This window comes from Phyllobates terribilis, unplaced genomic scaffold, assembly GCF_046119375.1.
Source record: "Phyllobates terribilis strain yellow unplaced genomic scaffold, ASM4611937v1 Scaffold_3__8_contigs__length_932513732, whole genome shotgun sequence".
Lineage (NCBI taxonomy): Eukaryota > Metazoa > Chordata > Amphibia > Anura > Dendrobatidae > Phyllobates > Phyllobates terribilis.
This window is the reverse complement of record NW_027362763.1, coordinates 860,959,044-860,978,698: the sequence shown is the minus strand read 5'-3', so window position 1 is coordinate 860,978,698 and position 19,655 is coordinate 860,959,044.

The following is a 19,655-nucleotide window of genomic DNA, read 5'->3' as shown; positions in this document are numbered from 1 at the left end:
ATATTGCCTATAGCCACTGACCCCCCTCCACCAAATGAGCTTTATTCCCCTGGCAGCCTCCAGCTTACAGTCACAGGGGTCGGCCGGCACGTCTTCAGTAACCGCTCAGTACATAGTGAGCAGCGGCTGCATTCGCGCCCCGGCACTGACTGACAGCCAGCTCTGCACTGATGAGTGAGCTGTCAGTCAGTGCTGGGGTGCGGTTACAGCACTGTGATTGGTGACTGTAACTGACTGAAAGCCGGCAGCTCCCAGGAGAAATCAAGTTAATTTTCTCCCGGGTGCCGCACTTTCAGTACTGCCGGGCACCTTCATAACATTATTAACCTGCACATTAACCCCATATCTGCAGTTTAATAGCACTTGACAAGTTCCTATTAACCTGTTGTTGTTTTTTGTTTGTAAGTTTTTCACTTCAGAGTGGATGGTGAGTTCAGGATGCAAAGGGGGAGTAGAAGTGTCTAATAAGTGGAGAATGAAGCATATTTCTCTGTTAAGATAAATTACAAAACTTATTACATTTTATTCAGCTAGAGAAGTTACACTGTAAAACCTGTCTGCACACAACATATCTGTCTACACACATCTTCCATTTATTGGGTACCAGTCATGTGTCATATTTTACAGTACATAGATGCCATAATAGATTTTATAAGATACAAACAGTACAGGAATTATTATTATTTTATAACTTGTTAAATGGGTAGAGGAGAAAACACGAGTCAATATTGTAGTATGGCTTCTTTAGAAAAAATGGACGTACACTTTCTGTAGTGATCTGTATACAGAGCTTATATGAACAGCACTGAGCAGCCTGCAGTATATTAGAATGTGTGAAGGCTGCAGAAGACAAAATGCCAAACAACTGCAATATTGCTATTTTTTGCTATCGATGTTTACAATATTCAGAACCAAAGAAGAAACAAAATGAGTTTTTGGCACTTCCAGTCATAAAATCAATCTTTTTATTAGAGATTAATTTAAAAACAGGAGGATCCATCATGAGGATAAAACCTTACGTGTTTCTGGTGTACACTACGCTCTTAGTCATAGGACTACGGCTAAGGCCTAGTGTACCCCATAAATGCATAAGGTTTTATCCTCATAATGGATCCTCCTGTTTTCAAATGAATCTCTAATAAAAAGATTGATTTTATGGATGGAAGTGCAGGAAAACTTATTTTTACCTTCTTTAGTTCTACAATAGCTGAGCTTCACCAGCAGGGGTTGGCGCCCAGTCATCAATATTCCGGTGACTCCTGAATGATAATGGCGTTGTGAGCTTCTGTATTTCTTGGTTTACAATATTCACTATGTGATATATAGTTAGAAAATCACCAGAACATTACATTAGTTATGTCTGGAATAATCATCTATTTTAAATGTAAAAAAGGGAAATAATATAGATAGGATAGATCATTTGATCTTTTTCTGCCAAGGAAATCTATCATCCGGTTGTTACTACCCCATCTAAAAGCAACAATTCCAGCGATGTGTCACTTACTGAGCTGCTTGCTACAGTTTTAATAAAATCACTGTTTTCTCTGCTGCAGTTCTACCATTGAGCTCTGTATAACCCCACACACCACTGATTGACAGCTTTCTGCGTACACTGTGCATGGGCAAAAGACTGCCAATCAGGAATGGGTGCAGAGTTACGCAGAGCTCATGAATAATGAGGACTACATGGCAGCAGGTTTACTAGTCTTCTAATGATAATCTTTTGCTGATATAACAGCAAGCAGCCCAGTAAGTGACACATCCCTGGATTTAGGGTCTCTATATCATGCAGCTCTCAGATGAGGTTTCAGAACCTGATGACAGATTCCCTTTACATCAGATGTATGTATTGTAATATAGTATATAATGAAGGAGTCATGACACGAAGCCTCATGGATGAAAAGTGTTTTCTGTTACAGACCTGAAAAAATAGAGAGACAGAGAAGGCATCACCAGCGCCCAGTCATCAAGTATGCATATTATATCACAGAATATAATATTATATGTAAATGAGAATGCAAGTGCCCCAAGGGCGGGATGATTTTGGTCTACTGCATATATTCTCCGCACTATTCCCTGCCTAGTACATATATTCTCCACACTATTCCCTGCCTAGTGCATATATTCTCTGCACTATTCCCTGCCTAGTGCATATATTCTCCACGCTATTTACTGCCTATTTCATATATTCTCTGCGCTATTCCCTGCCTAGTGTATATATTTTCACCACTATTCCTTGCCTAGTGCATATATTCTCTGCATTTTTCCCTGCCTAGTGCATATATTCTCCCCACTATTCCCTGCCTAGTGCATATATTGTCCCCACTATTCCCTGCCTAGTGCATGTATTCTCCGCGCTATTCCCAGCCTAGTGATTATATTGTCCCCACTATTCCCTGCCTAGTGCATGTATTCTCCCCACTATTCCCTGCCTAGTGCATATATTGTCCCCAATATTCCCTGCCTAGTGCATATATTGTCCCTACTATTCCCTGCCTAGTGCATATATTCTCCCCACAATTCCCTGCCTAGTGCATAAATTCTCCCCACAATTCCCTGCCTAGTGCATATATTCTCTGTATTATTCCCTGCTAAGTGCATATATTTTCTGTATTATTCCCTTCCTAGTGCATGTATTCTCCCCACTATTCTCTGTCTAGTGCATATATTCTCCGCACTATTCCCTGCCCAGTGCATATTTTCTCCCCACTATTCCCTGCCTAGTACATATATTCTCCCCACTATTCCCTGCCTAGTGCATATATTGTCCCCACTATTCCCTACCTAGTGCATATATTCTCCGCGCTATTCTCTGCCTAGTGCATATATTCTCCGCGCTATTCCTTGCCTAGTGCATATATTCTCTGTATTATTCACTGCCTAGTGCATATATTCTCTGCACTATTTGCTGCCTAGTGCATATATTCACCCCACTATTCCTTGCCTAGTGCATATATTGTCCCCACTATTCCCTGCCTAGTGCATATATTGTCCCCACTATTCCCTGCCTAGTGCATATATTCTCCGCACTATTCCCTGCCTAGTGCATATATTCTCCACACTATTCCCTGCAGAGTGCATATATTCTCTGTATTATTCCCTGCCTAGCGCATATATTCTCTGCACTATTCCCTGCCTAGTGCATATATTCTCCCCACTATTCCCTGCCTAGTGCATATATTCTCTGCATTATTCCGTGCCTAGTGCATATATTCTCCGCACTATTCCCTGCCTAGTGCATATATTCTCCACACTATTCCCTGCCTAGTGCATATATTCTCTGCACTATTTGCTGCCTAGTGCATATATTCTCCCCACTATTCCCTGCCCAGTGCATATATTGTCCCCACTATTCCCTGCCTAGTGCATATATTCTCCGCACTATTCCCTGCCTAGAGCATATATTCTATGCACTATTCCCTGCCTAGTTCATATATTCTCACCACTGTTCCCTGCCTAGTGCATATACTCTCCCCACTATTCCCTGCCTAGTGCATATATTCTCCGCACTATTCCTTGCCTAGTGTATATATTCTCCCCACTATTCCCTGCCTAGTTCATATATTCTCCCCACTATTCCCTGCCTAGTGCATATACTCTCCCCACTATTCCCTGCCTAGTGCATATATTCTCCCCACTATTCCCTGCCTAGTTCATATATTCTCCCCACTATTCCCTGCCTAGTGTATATATTCTCCGCACTATTCCCTGCCTAGTGCATATATTCTCCCCACTATTCCCTGCCTAGTTCATATATTCTCCCCACTATTCCCTGCCTAGTGAATATACTCTCCCCACTATTCCCTGCCTAGTGCATATATTCTTCGCACTATTCCTTGCCTAGTTCATATATTCTCCGCACTATTCCCTGCCTAGTTCATATATTCTCCCCACTATTCCCTGCCCAGTGCATATATTCTCCCCAGTATTCCCTGCTTAGTGCATTTATTCTCTGTATTATTCCCTGCCTAGTGTATATATTTTCTGTATTATTCCCTTCCTAGTGCATGTATTCTCCCTACTATTCTCTGCCTAGTGCATATATTCTCCGCACTATTCCCTGCCCAGTGCATATTTTCTCCCCACTATTCCCTGCCTAGTGCATATATTCTCTGTATTATTCCCAGCCAAGTGCATATATTCTCCCCACTATTCCCTGCCTAGTGCATATATTGTCCCCACTATTCCCTACCTAGTGCATATATTCTCCCCACTATTCCCTGCCTAGTGCATATATTGTCCCCACTATTCCCTACCTAGTGCATATATTCTCCGCGCTATTCCCTGCCTAGTGCATATATTCTCTGTATTATTCCCTGCCTAGTGCACATATTCTCTGCACTATTTGCTGCCTAGTGCATATATTCTCCCCACTATTCCTTGCCTAGTGCATATATTCTCTGTACTATTTGCTGCCTAGTGCATATATTGTCCCCACTATTCCCTGCCTAGTGCATATATTGTCCCCACTATTCCTTGCCTAGTGCATATATTCTCCGCGCTATTCCCTGCCTAGTGCATATATTCTCCCCACTATTCCCTGCCTAGTAAATATATTGTCCCCACTATTCCCTGCCTAGTGCATATATTGTCCCCACTATTCCCTGCCTAGTGCATGTATTCTCCGCGCTATTCCCAGCCTAGTGATTATATTGTCCCCACTATTCCCTGCCTAGTGCATATATTGTCCCCACTATTCCCTGCCTAGTGCATGTATTCTCCCCACTATTCCCTGCCTAGTGCATATATTGTCCCCAATATTCCCTGCCTAGTGCATATATTGTCCCTACTATTCCCTGCCTAGTGCATATATTCTCCTCACAATTCCCTGCCTAGTGCATAAATTCTCCCCACAATTCCCTGCCCAGTGCATATATTCTCCCCAGTATTCCCTGCCTAGTGCATATATTTTCTGTATTATTCCCTTCCTAGTGCATGTATTCTCCCCACTATTCTCTGCCTAGTGCATATATTCTCCGCACTATTCCCTGCCCAGTGCATATTTTCTCCCCACTATTCCCTGCCTAGTACATATATTCTCCACACTATTCCCTGCCTAGTGCATATATTGTCCCCACTATTCCCTGCCTAGTGCATATATTGTCCCCACTATTCCCTACCTAGTGCATATATTCTCCGCGCTATTCTCTGCCTAGTGCATATATTCTCCGCGCTATTCCTTGCCTAGTGCATATATTCTCTGTATTATTCACTGCCTAGTGCATATATTCTCTGCACTATTTGCTGCGTAGTGCATATATTCACCCCACTATTCCTTGCCTAGTGCATATATTGTCCCCACTATTCCCTGCCTAGTGCATATATTGTCCCCACTATTCCCTGCCTAGTGCATATATTCTCCGCGCTATTCCCTGCCTAGTGCATATATTCTCCACACTATTCCCTGCAGAGTGCATATATTCTCTGTATTCCGTGCCTAGTGTATATATTCTCCCCACTATTCCCTGCCTAGTTCACATATTCTCCCCACTATTCCCCACCTAGTGCATATAATCTCCCCACTATTCCCTGCCTAGCGCATATATTCTCTGCACTATTCCCTGCCTAGTTCATATATTCTCCCCACTATTCCCTGCCTAGTGCATATATTCTCTGTATTATTCCCTGCAGAGTGCATATATTCTCTGTATTATACCCTGCCTAGTGCATATATTCTCTGCATTATTCCGTGCCTAGTGCATATATTCTCCGCACTATTCCCTGCCTAGTGCATATATTCTCCACACTATTCCCTGCCTAGTGCATATACTCTCCCCACTATTCCCTGCCTAGTGCATATATTCTCCCCACTATTCCCTGATAGTTCATATATTCTCCCGACTATTCCCTGCCTAGTGTATATATTCTCCCCACTATTCCCTGCCTAGTTCACATATTCTTCCCACTATTCCCCACCTAGTGCATATAATCTCCCCACTATTCCCTGCCTAGTGCATATATTCTTCGCACTATTCCTTGCCTAGTTCATATATTCTCCCCACTATTCCCTGCCTAGTTCATATATTCTCCCCACTATTCCCTGCCTAGTTCATAAATTCTCCCCACTATTCCCTACCTAGTGCATATATTCTCCCCACTATTCCCTGCCTAGTGCATATATTGTCCCCACTATTCCCTACCTAGTGCATTTATTCTCCGCGCTATTCCCTGCCTAGTGCATATATTCTCTGTATTATTCCCTGCCTAGTGCACATATTCTCTGCACTATTTGCTGCCTAGTGCATATATTCTCCCCACTATTCCCTGCTTAGTGCATATATTGTCCCCACTATTCCTTGCCTAGTGCATATATTCTCCGCGCTATTCCCTGCCTAGTGCATATATTCTCCGCGCTATTCCCTGCCTAGTGCATATATTCTCCACGCTATTCCCTGCCTAGTGCATATATTCTCTGTATTATTCCTTGCCTAGTGCATATATTCTGTGCACTATTCCGTGCCTAGTGCATATATTCTCCGCACTATTCCCTGCCTAATGCATATATTCTCCGCACTATTCCCTGCCTAGAGCATATATTCTCTGTATTATTCCCTGCCTAGTGCATATATTGTCCGCACTATTCCCTGCCTAGAGCATATATTCTCCACACTATTCCCTGCCTAGTGCATATATTCTCTGTATTATTCCTTGCCTAGTGCATATATTCTGTGCACTATTCCGTGCCTAGTGCATATATTCTCCGCACTATTCCCTGCCTAATGCATATATTCTCCGCACTATTCCCTGCCTAGTGCATATATTCTCTGTATTATTCCCTGCCTAGTGCATATATTCTCCGCACTATTCCCTGCCTAGAGCATATATTCTCCACACTATTCCCTGCCTAGTGCATATATTCTCTGTATTATTCCCTGCCTCGTGCATATATTCTCCGCACTATTCCCTGCCTAGAGCATATATTCTCCACACTATTGCCTGCCTAGTGCATATATTCTCAGTATTATTCCCTGCTTAGTGCATATATCCTGCACTTTTTGATCTAAGATAATTTTTTGTTTAAAGAATTTTCCCAATTCAGAAACTGTTGATGACTTACAATCTCTAGGATATGCCAATATTATCAGGTTGGTGACGGTATGAAAAAAAGCCGACCCTACAACATACCACTGACTCCCCTTCCCCACCAAAGGAGCTTTATTCCCCTAGCAGCCTTTGGCTTACTGTCATAGCAGTCGGTCGGCATGGCTTCAGTCGCCGCTCAGTACATAGTGAACGGCGGCTGTATCCGCGCCCCAGCACTGACTGACAGTTGGCTCTGCACTGATGCACTGATGAGCGAGCTGTAAGTCAGTGCTGGTGCGCGGCTACAGCGCTGTGATTGGTGACTGTAACTCATTGAAAGCCGGCAGCTCCAGGAGCAATAAAGTTCATTTCCTCCTGGGTGCCGCATTTTCAGTACTGCCGGGCACCTTCATAACATTATTAACCTGCAGATTAACTCTAACTTTTTTTTTTTTTACTTCTGAGTGGATGGTGAGTTCAGGACGCAAAGGAGCATAGAAATGCCTTATAAGTGGAGAATGAAGCATATTTCTCTGATAGGATGATAAGATATATGACAAAGCTTCCTTGATTTGCTCGAACTATTGAGTTAGTGACTATTTAACATAAATTGATGCAACTTCCTTTTACCATTGTACCATAGTGAGGAAACATCTGAGCTAGAGAAAGAAATAGAAAATCAAAAGAAGAAGATACTGGAACTGTAAGTGCAGAGAATTACTGATCTAATATAAGCAAACCTTATAGATCACATCATGATACAGATGTTTCCTTATCTCCAAAGTGTGATTCACTGTATTCAGGTACAGATGACATAAACCTGTGTGTACATGATACACAGTTATATCTATTACACATATAGTTGCCATTTACTGGGTGTCGCTCATGTATCATATTTTATTTATAAAGATGCCAAAGTGTTTTTTATGGGTCACAAACTTTAGAGGAATTGTTATTTGACTTGTGAGAAGAAAAATAAAATGAGCCAATATCTTAATATGGCTTCTGTACAAATGATATCTTGCTTTATAATGGGAAATTCTGTTTTGTGCTAATAGTGTTTAACTTTCTAAAATAATGTCCCTTTTACTGAAGTAAAAAACACTGACCTCTAGTGGAAAATATTGAGAATGCTTGACCTATTCTTTCTCATTTTTCCCTAATACCCTTATGACTAGTGTTGAGCAAATTTGTTTGGCGAATATTAGAAAGTTTCAAATTTGGCACGAATATGGCACATTCGGATTTGTGATCACAAAGGTGAGCAAATTTTCTTAAAATTGGAAAAGTTTGATGAATTTGCGTGGGACCGTGAATACAGGGAAACCACGGTGTTTTGAACAGTTTTGTTAGCATAGTGCAAGTGTATGATGAGGGTGATATGTGCCAGGTGAGTGTGGGGGCTGTGGAGAACTTAGATCAGGTCAGATCAGCGGCACACTGTTTTTTTGGGGGTTTTTTCTGTGGGCGGTAACTTTAACTGAGGAAAGCGCGGCCAGCCAATCATAGCGCAGGAAGCATCAACACTGTCCAGACATAAGGGCGTCTGCAATTGGCTGCAGAAATCACATGTCCTCTCTAGAGTTGAGCCACCCCGGTAGTGTTCGGGTTCGGTTCGTCGAACACCGGTATGTTTGCCGAACTGTTCGTCGAACACCGTTAAAACCAATGGCAGGCAAACAAAAACACATAGAAACACATAGAAAACACCTTCAAAGGTGTCCAAAAGCTGACAAACTGCTCAGAAGACACAACTAACACATGGAAAAGTGACAAGTACATATAGTCATGCGAAAAGAAAAGAGGTGGAGGAGTAAAAGGAGGAGGAGACACAGATATAGGCATTACATGCCCTTCTAAAACCAAGAAAGGCTGGAGTAAAAATCTAAAATCAGCCTACCAACACCCAGACGTCGTGACAAGAAAATTAAAAAAAGAAATATCTTTAGGTAGAATGGCGGTTCCATTTAGAACACTTTCCTTACAAGACGTAGTGGTATCCCCGTTGGGAGTCGTGCCAAAAACGGAGCCCAATACATTCGGACTAATCCACCATTTGTCATATCCAAGGGGCAGGTCAGTAAATGACAACATCGACGCGGAGCCAAGTACAGTAGTATATACTGTACATCCTTTGACAAGGCAATCAGGCGGGTCAAGAAGTTGGGACGGGGCACCCTAATGGCCAAAACAGACATTGAGGGGGCACCTGTTGGGCTGCTTCTGGGAAGGAGCATACTATATAGATCGCTGTTTGTCCATGGGGTGCTCCAGATCCTGCTCACTATTTGAGGCGTTTAGCTGCTTCCTCGAATGGGTTGTCATGGACGTTTCTAAGGGGCCACAGATTATCCATTACCTCGACAACTTCTTATGCCTGGGCCCAAAAGATTCACCAAAGTGTGAATACATGCGGTAGTCCACCTGTGAGAAGGAGAGAGCTGGAGGGAGAGCGGACACCACAGAGATGAGGAATTAGATGGAGAACGGAAGAAGGAAAGAGGGCGAGGGAGGTAAGTGAGTACGGTGGAAGGCCGACCTGAGCTCCCCCACGTTCCTGCTGGACGGGGAACAGCCCTTGGAAGAAAAGCCGCTTGCGCATCCCTTTGAGGTTACGGGCACGAGCGGGCAGAGGGACTACGCTGGAGTGTGAAGCCGACAAGGCCAGGCCGTTCCTGCCCGTGCGACCTCCGTGTCGCCGGGTTTGTGCCAGAGCCTAGGTGGACCCTGACGGCCAGCCGCCCTCTCCCAAAACTGGTGCCTGTCTGCTGGTGGGTCGAGACCCCCCCGCGGTGGAGGCAGGTCTAATCTCTGTAATTTAAATTGGCTCTGTAAGTTGAATGAGTACACTTTAAATCCTTTTACAAGGATCTATTGGAGGGCAAGTCTGATGCCAGCAGCCGCGGTAATTCCAGCTCCAGTAGCGTCCACTAAAGCTGCTGCAGTTAAAAAGCTTTTATAAGGATCGAGCTTGGCGGAACACCGCAAGGCGTGCTACCACCAGTCCCAGCCCCCTTGCCTTGGGGCGCCTCCCCGATGCTCTTCACTGAGTGTCCCGGGGGCCCGAAGTGTTTCCTTTAAAAAAATTAAGTGTCCAAACCACAGGTGGTGTAGCTTGCTTAACAGCTGGGCTACTCCGCTGACGAGCAGACACTGCTACTAGGCCCAAAGTATTGCCTGGGCTAGATGCAGTTAAAAATTTGTAATTAGATCTACAGGCGATGGCTACTCCGCTGACTAGCAGACACTGAAGCTTTCGAGCAGACTTCTGATTCCCAGGCTATAGTATGAGTAAACAGCTCTTCAGACTCAACGATCTGTGTTACCCCAAGCCATAGTGTATGTAGTTTCTTACGGTTAAAAGTGGGGGGAGAGACCCGACCCACCTCAAATTGATGATGCCAACGTCATGTAAAAGACAGCAAGGGGACTCCAAAAAGAGTCTCCATTTTTTCCAAAAATTGTGGCACAGACACCACTTAAGTGGCATCAATTGTCCCAGAGTTGCTTAAAATGGTTGGTGAGGTGATTTTCCAAAATCCTCAAGCTTTTAGTCTCCCCAGAATGACACAGGTGGGGCAGATGGTGGTTGGTCTGGCCCGCTAGGCCACATTGTAGCACAGTGAGCTTCGCACTGCAACTTATGCTTCATATTGTTTTTGGGCCTCTACTTAGCTTTTGGTGACAAATGTTACAGATAACATGAGTTGGGTCATCCTTAGCAATCTCAAAAAATGCCCAGGCTATACAAGGTTTAGAGCCCATGCGACTCTGCTACTAGCAATACTAGCAAATGATTGGCTGGGTTAGATGCAGTAAAATATAGTTATTAGATACACAGGCGGTGCAGCTTGCTTCACAGCTGGGCTACTACGCCCAAAGTATTGGTAGACTCTATAGTAAATAAGGAAGGAGTCACTGACTGTGGTGGCCCCTCCGCGGGCCGTGGCGATTGGTCATCCCCTTTCGCTGCCCCTTACTCAACGAATTCACATCTCCCGTCGGTTTGGAGTACTATTATGCCCAACAAAAACCATAGGCCCCACAACAAAGCTATCGTTCTTAGGCATCGAAATCGACACCACAGCAAGGTTGTTCCGCCTCCCATGGGAAAAAAATACCAAAACATTACACCTGATCGAGGGTTTTTGCGCACTATGGAAAGTAACACTACAGCAGATGCAAGGATTACTAGGTCTCCTCGTGTTTGCGAGCCAGGTGATGCCAGTCGGAAGGGTTTTTTCTCGACATTTATCACCCGCAACAAAAGGGGCATCAAAACCGAGCCATAGAATCAGAATCAACAGGCAGCTACCGGCGGACTTAGAGGTGTGGAAAACTTTCTTATAATCATTCAACGGTCACACATTATTTATGTCAGCAGAACAGTCCAACATTGAACTAAGATTATTCACCGGGGCAGCAGAATCAGGCGGATATGCAGCGATACTAAATAACCAATGGTGCACAAGCTTATGGCCTCCGTATTGGGCAGAACAAGTGCTGACAAAAAACAGACACTCCTGGAACTCTTCCAAATAGTGGTAGCAATAGAAATATGGGTCGCGGCCTGGCTAACAAAAATATACGCTTCATAACAAAAAACACCAGCCTAGCGCACTGCATTAATAAGATGGCATTATCGTCTCTCCCAGTGCTAGGCCTACTATGCGGCTAGCATTCCTGTGCAAAAACACAATATATGGGTCCGCGCTAGCCTCGATGCTGAGGGGTCTAACGCTGCTGCTAACGCTTTATCACAATTCAATTGGCAGATTTTCACAGAGCTCCTCCCCAACGCCCACCCATCGGGCAACAGTTGCCCACCCTCCCTATGGGATCTAGTGGCGAATAGTTGATGCTATTAATCAGAGCGTCAGTTGCCCCATCGACGTGGCAAGCATACGGTAAGGCTTGGGAACAGTGGACACGACTAGTAGCAGGCAGATGGGTTGACCAATGTGAACAAGCCAGATTACAAGTCACCATAGAATTTCTTCACCAGCTAATGATGAGGGGCATATCAGGGGCGTCAGCGCAGCGGTGGCTGACCAGAATAGCATTTCACTTCCAACTACTGAATTGGGGAGATGTGACAAAGAGATTCATCATCAGACAATACATAAAAGGGTGGAAAAGGGGTCAGCCAAGTCAGGAGTGTAGACGTCCCGTGTCACTAAAACTGATTTCTCACATCATATCCCTAACACCATTAACATGACGCTCACAATTTGAAGCAACAGTACTGTCTACTGCATTTGCGATCGCCTTCTTTGGGGCGCTATGCATAAGCGAATTAGTCCCTCCATCCAAAATTACCACCAGTGGAAGCTTATTACACCAGGACATAGTCATAGCCAATAATGCAATACGTCTACGCATACGCAAATCGAAAACGGTTCCAGCGGGCAGGGGCACTTGGGTACTTCTACAACCCACAAACGGTACACTGAGTCGGGTAACAATAGTAAAAACATATATAACCATTAGTGTTGAGCGAACATGCTCGACACTGCTCGGTACTCGCCCGAGCATCACGCTACTCGTGATGTTCCGCGAGCACCGAGCATTTACGGGTTACTCGGGCGGGAGCGAATGAACATGCAGGGATTGCCAGCCAGTCACTGTAATGCTGCAGCCATGTTGATTGTGGGCATTACAGTGATTGGCTGGCCGCACAGCGTCACCTCGAATATTTAAAACGGGGCGCCGCCATCTTGGACACAGTCGCTCCGGATTAGACAGTGTAGAGACAGCGCTGCTGATTTAGGGAGAGATATAAACTGCGAAATAGTTAGTGTTGGGTCTGTAAAGGCTGCCAGAACAAACAAACAGTCCTTTTCAGGACTAATATCCATCCCAGATACCAGGCAGGCAGGCTGTATAGGAGACAAAGTGGTTATACCAGCAAATGCTGCATTACAGTCCTGTGTGCTCCTGTTGCTGAAATTGCTGGACTTAGCACCAGGTGTCGGGGGCCAGGAAAAATCCTTTTTTTTTCATCTAAATCCTCCTTTTTTTTTCCTCCTTCACACTGTACAAATACCCATCTTATTAACCTTTAGGTGTGTCCCCCCCCCCACCCCCCACAAAAAAAAGCATGTCTCTGATTTTTCAGACACAAATATAACTGTTGAAAATAGTCTGGTGTAGGCTAGAGAAACAGAAGTGTTGTTTTGCACTTACACGGTTCAAACCTCTGTATTATCCATTTTGGGCCATTTGTATCTAGAAAAAAAAACAATTTGAGTGTGTCGCTCACTGTTCAGCCGCAAATATCTCTATTTAAAAAAGTGTGGTATACCCCAGTAAACAATAGCTGTGGTTTTGCCATCCCACGGTAAAAAATCTCTATTATTCAGCTTTTGGTTGTTTTTTCCGTAAAGAAAAACAGTAGTGTCTCCTGACTGTTGTGACACAAAAATATATCTGTTGAAAATAGTCTTGTGTAGGCTCGACATCCCAGTGTGGTTTCGCAGTTCCACGGGTCAAATCGCTGTACTATCCAGTTTTGGGCCTTTGGTATCTAAAAAAAAAAGCAGTTTGAGTGTGTCGCTCACTGTTCAGCCGCAAATATCTTTATTTAAAAAAGTGTGGTATACCCCAGTAAACAATAACTGTGGTTTTGCCATCCCACGGTAAAAAATCTCTACTATTCAGCTTTTGGTAGTTTTTTCCGTAAAGAAAAACAGTAGTGTCTCCTGACTGTTGTGACACAAAAATATATCTGTTGAAAATAGTCTTGTGTAGGCCCGAAATCCCAGTGTGGTTTCGCAGTTCCACGGGTCAAATCGCTGTACTATCCAGTTTTGGGCCTTTGGTATCTAAAAAAAAAGCAGTTTGAGTGTGTCGCTCACTGTTCAGCCGCAAATATCTCTATTTAAAAAAGTGTGGTATACCCCAGTAAACAATAACTGTGGTTTTGCCATCCCACGGTAAAAAATCTCTATTATTCAGCTTTTGGTAGTTTTTTCCGTAAAGAAAAACAGTAGTGTCTCCTGACTGTTGTGACACAAAAATATATCTGTTGAAAATAGTCTTGTGTAGGCCCGACATCCCAGTGTGGTTTCGCAGTTCCACGGGTCAAATCGCTGTACTATCCAGTTTTGGGCCTTTGGTATCTAAAAAAAAAGCAGTTTGAGTGTGTCGCTCACTGTTCAGCCGCAAATATCTCTATTTAAAAAAGTGTGGTATACCCCAGTAAACAATAACTGTGGTTTTGCCATCGCACGGTAAAAAATCTCTATTATTCAGCTTTTGGTAGTTTTTTCCGTAAAGAAAAACAGTAGTGTCTCCTGACTGTTGTGACACAAAAATATATCTGTTGAAAATAGTCTTGTGTAGGCCCGACATCCCAGTGTGGTTTCGCAGTTCCACGGGTCAAATCGCTGTACTATCCAGATTTGGGCCTTTGGTATCTAAAAAAAAGCAGTTTGAGTGTGTCGCTCACTGTTCAGCCGCAAATATCTCTATTTAAAAAAGTGTGGTATACCCCAGTAAACAATAACTCTGGTTTTGCCATCCCACGGTAAAAATCTCTATTTTTCAGCTTTTGGTAGTTTTTTCCATAAAGAAAAACAGTAGTGTCTCCTGACTGTTGTGACACAAAAATATATCTGTTGAAAATAGTCTTGTGTAGGCCCGACATCCCAGTGTGGTTTCGCAGTTTCACGGGTCAAATCGCTGTACTATCCAGTTTTGGGCCTTTGGTATCTAAAAAAAAAAGCAGTTTGAGTGTGTTGCTCACTATTCAGCCGCAAATATCTCTATTTAATAAAGTGTGGTATACCCCAGTAAACAATAACTGTGGTTTTGCCATCCCACGGTAAAAAATCTCTATTATTCAGCTTTTGGTAGTTTTTTCCGTAAAGAAAAACAGTAGTGTCTCCTGACTGTTGTGACACAAAAATATATCTGTTGAAAATAGTCTTGTGTAGGCCCGACATCCCAGTGTGGTTTTGCAGTTCCACGGGTCAAATCGCTGTACTATCCAGATTTGGGCCTTTGGTATCTAAAAAAAAAAGCAGTTTGAGTGTGTCGCTCACTGTTCAGCCGCAAATATCTCTATTTAAAAAAGTGTGGTATACCCCAGTAAACAATAATTGTGGTTTTGCCATCCCACGGTAAAAAATCTCTATTATTCAGCTTTTGGTAGTTTTTTCCGTAAAGAAAAATAGTAGTGTCTCCTGACTGTTGTGACACAAAAATATATCTGTTGAAAATAGTCTTGTGTAGGCCCGACATCCCAGTGTGGTTTCGCAGTTCCACGGGTCAAATCGCTGTACTATCCAGTTTTGGGCCTTTGGTATGTAAAAAAAAAGCAGTTTGAGTGTGTCTCTCACTGTTCAGCCGCAAATATCTCTATTTAAAAAAGTGTGGTATACCCCAGTAAACAATAACTGTGGTTTTGCCATCCCACGGTAAAAAATCTCTATTATTCAGCTTTTGGTAGTTTTTTCCGTAAAGAAAAACAGTAGTGTCTCCTGACTGTTGTGACACAAAAATATATCTGTTGAAAATAGTCTTGTGTAGGCCCGACATCCCAGTGTGGTTTCGCAGTTCCACGGGTCAAATCGCTGTACTATCCAGTTTTGGGCCTTTGGTATCTAAAAAAAAAGCAGTTTGAGTGTGTCGCTCACTGTTCAGCTGCAAATATCTCTATTTAAAAAAGTGTGGTATACCCCAGTAAACAATAACTGTGGTTTTGCCATCCCACGGTAAAAAATCTCTATTATTCAGCTTTTGGTTGTTTTTTCCGTAAAGAAAAACAGTAGTGTCTCCTGACTGTTGTGACACAAAAATATATCTGTTGAAAATAGTCTTGTGTAGGCCCGACATCCCAGTGTGGTTTCGCAGTTCCACGGGTCAAATCGCTGTACTATCTAGTTTTGGGCCTTTGGTATCTAAAAAAAAAAGCAGTTTGAGTGTGTCGCTCACTGTTCAGCCACAAATATCTCTATTTAAAAAAGTGTGGTATACCCCAGTAAACAGTAACTGTGGTTTTGCCATCCCACGGTAAAAAATCTCTATTATTCAGGTTTTGGTAGTTTTTTCTGTAAAGAAAAACAGTAGCGTCTCCTGACTGTTGTGACACAAAAATATATCTGTTGAAAATAGTCTTGTGTAGGCCCGACATCCCAGTGTGGTTTCGCAGTTCCACGGGTCAAATAGCTGTACTATCCAGTTTTGGGCCTTTAGTATCTAAAAAAAAAGCAGTTTGAGTGTGTCGCTCACTGTTCAGCCGCAAATATCTCTATTTAAAAAAGTGTGGTATACCCCAGTAAACAATAACTGTGGTTTTCCTCTTCCACTGTTCTAATCTACTCTTTATTACCCTTTTTCCATTGATAGTGCAAGTGTAAGCTATTTTACTTCATTTACAATGGGCAAGGCGCGTGGCAAGGGACGTGGAAGTGGACGTTCTGGTGATGGTTCGTGCAGAGGACGGGGCCGTGGCCAAGGTGAAAATGTGCCACAACCCACAGCCACATCTTCTCGCTCCCACTTCTTGACCGAATTACTAGGGAAGCACAGAACAACACCAGTATTGAGAACTGATCAGTGTGAACAGGTTATTAATTGGATAGCAGATAATACTTCCAGTTACCTGGGCACCACCACCTCCGGTCTGTCTTCCACACGGTCAACTCTTAGTAGCCGTGAGTCTCGACCGCATACTCCTCCTCACCCTGATGCTCCTTCCTCCCACGATGCCGAGTGTCGTCAGACAGCAAATGATCCCACTCTTGGACACTCTGAAGAGCTGTTCACTGGTCCATTTCCATATTTGGGCCCCTGGCCTGATACGCTTGAAGTGGTGGAAGAGGAGATCCCATGTTGCGATGCCCAAATATTTGAACAGCCACGGCCACAGGAAGTCGACGATGGCAATCTGTCACAAGAGGTGGACGATGACAAGACACAATTGCCAGGAAGTGAGGAGGAGGATCGTGGTGCGCAAGTGGAAGAGGAGGAGGTGGTGGATGATCTAGTAACTGACCCAACGTGGAAGGAGGACATGCAGAGTGAGGCCAGCAGCACACAGGGGGAGGGAGGCAGAGTACCCCAACAGGCAGGAAGAAGCAGTGTGGTGGCCGCAGACAGAAGGCAGGCAACCGTTCCCCGAAACACCAACACGAGGGACGTTGCCAGTACAAGCGGTAGGTCTTCCAGAGTCTGGAATTTTTTTAAAGACTCTGCTGATAACCCCAAAAAGGCCATATGTTCCACCTGCCATGCCAGCATCAGCAGGGGTGACAAAACTACCAGCCTGACCACCACCAGCATGATCAGGCACATGGCAGCAAAGCACCCGACTTTGTGGGGCGAAACCCAGGGTCCACGACCAGTGTCAGCGGGTGTCACCGCTGCTTCTTCCACTGTTGTGCGTGCAATAGAACCCCCTGTTGTGTGTGCAAGGCAATCCCCTGTCCATACTGCATGTAAAGATGTCCCCTCCTCTCAGTCTTCACTTGTTATGGCAGTTTCTCAAGAAACAGCATCAACGTCCACGTCTACGTCCCACCGCAGCGTTCAATTGTCAATATCCCAGACCTTTGAGCGAAAAAGGAAATTCGCAGCTAACGCCCCACAGGCCACAGTTCTAAATTCGCACATTTCACGACTGCTTGCATTGGAAATGCTGCCTTTTAGGCTGGTGGAGACGGAATCCTTTCGCAATCTTATGGCGGTGGCCGTCCCTCGGTACTCGGTCCCCAGCCGACACTATTTTGCCCGGTGTGCCATACCCGCACTACACAAGCACGTGTCCCAAAGCATCTGCCGTGCCCTCAACAACGCAGTTACTGGGAGAGTCCACCTGACAACGGACACGTGGACAAGTGCTTGTGGCCAGGGACGGTACATCTCTCTGACGGCACACTGGGTAAACATAGTGGAAGCCGGGACCCAGTCGGACCTTGGGACGGAACACATCCTCCCCACACCGAGGATTGCGGGCCCTATGTCGGTCAGAGTTGCCCCCACAGTGTACAGCTCCTGCGCATCCTCCTCCTCCTCCTCCTCCTCATGTTCAGCCTCCATCTCAGATATCACCACATCAGTTACAAGCTGGAAGTATTGCAGTACTGCCTCCGCCAAGCGGCAACAGGCTGTGCTGAAACTCATAAGCTTAGGTGATAAACCTCACACTGCTTGTGAGTTGTGGACAGCTGTGAAAGAGCAGGCAGATCTGTGGCTGAGACCGCTGAACCTACATCCCGGCATGGTCGTGTGTGACAATGGCCGTAACCTGGTGGCGGCTCTGAGGCGAGGTGAGATCACACACGTACCATGCCTGGCTCATGTGCTTAACGTCGTGGTTCAGCGGTTTCTTAAATCGTACCCCGAGTTGCCAGATCTGCTCATGAAAGTACGCCGCCTGTTAGCTCATTTTCGCAAGTCGGCTACAGCTTCCGCCGCCCTTGCTGTGTTGCAGCAGCGTTTGCAGCTTCCGGCACACCGACTGGTGTGTGATGTCCCCACACGTTGGAACTCTACCCTCCACATGTTGCAAAGGATTTGTGAGCAGAAGAGAGCAGTTGTGGAGTACCAGCTGCAACAAGGCCGTCGATATTCAGGTCAGACTCCACACATAAGACCTGAGGAGTGGACCTGGATGTCTGACATATGTACCATCCTGACAAACTTTGAGGAGGCCACCAAGATGGTGAGTGTCGATGACGCCATCATTAGTGTCAGCATCCCACTTGTCTGTCTTTTGCAACGCTCTCTGCAGAGAATTAAAGAGGAGGCATTGCAGCCAGAGTATGATGAGATGGATCAAGAAGCCGTAGCGGGCAATTACACACAGCCCAGCCTCATCTCATCCCAAAGTGCATTGGGGGACAATGAGGGAGAGGAGGAGGAGGAGGAGGAGGAGGAGGAGGAAGAACAGGAGCTGCTATCATGCGTTGTAGACGGTAGTACCTGTACAAGTGTCATACCGTCGGTTCAGCGGGGGTGGCCTGAGGACAGGGGGGAGGAGGAAGAGGAGGAGGAGGAGGAGAGCATGGTCAGTCGTCATCTTGGTGAGGACACGGAAATCTTGCCCGCTACCAGTCAGGCACGCATGGCTGACTTTATGTTACGCTGCCTTAACCGTGTCCCTCGCGTTGTCAAAATGTTGGGTGACAGTCATTACTGGTTGGTGACACTTGTAGACCCCCGCTACAAGGAGAACTTTCACTCTCTTATTCCTGAGGTGGAGAGGTCTACAAAAATGGGGCAATACCAGAAGGCCCTTGCTGCAGAACTCTTAAAAAAATTCCCATCTGAACACGCTAGCGGCAGAGGTCACAGTTCGTTGCCCAACTAAGGCGTACAGGTGAGAGAGATGCAACTCCAATCCAGCAGAGGCAGGGGAACACTGTCAACGTTCTGGGACAGTTTTCTGACACCCGCCCAGCTTACAGGCCCTGAGGCGTGTGGTACTCTCACAAGGAGTGGAAAGTTTCAAAAGATGGTGAGGGAGTACCTTGCCGATCGTACCAGCGTCCTCCGTGATTCCTCTGTGCCTTTTAATTATTGGGTATCCAAGCTGGACACTTGGAATGAACTCGCTCTGTACGCCTTGGAGGTCCTGGCCTGCCCTGCCGCTAGCGTGTTATCGGAGCGTGTTTTTAGTGCCGCTG